Source organism: Phaethon lepturus, unplaced genomic scaffold, assembly GCF_000687285.1.
Source record: "Phaethon lepturus isolate BGI_N335 unplaced genomic scaffold, ASM68728v1 scaffold22820, whole genome shotgun sequence".
NCBI lineage: Eukaryota > Metazoa > Chordata > Aves > Phaethontiformes > Phaethontidae > Phaethon > Phaethon lepturus.
The window spans coordinates 7,176-7,453 of record NW_010511502.1 but is presented as its reverse complement, the minus strand read 5'-3'; positions in this window follow the sequence as shown (position 1 = coordinate 7,453).

The window sequence follows — 278 nt, the reverse complement described above, 5'->3', positions numbered from 1 at the left end:
CTCCGAAGGACCCGCTTGGATCGAAGCATCTGCCTTCTGGAGAGGAAACAGCCTTTTCCCACTTGTCTCTAGCCAAAACGGGGCACCGGACCCCTAGGGAGGCCGGGGGCTCCTGGGCACACGTTTGGGTGCCAACAGCCTTGGGGCACCCTGAGCGTCGCGCGGGGATGGGGAGAAGGGTCTGAGCCGCCTGCCCCGCTCCTCACTACTCCGAAATGCAGCCGGCTCCTGACCTCACCGTCCCCACCGGGACTGGCAGCCCCCACGCCCACCCCCGC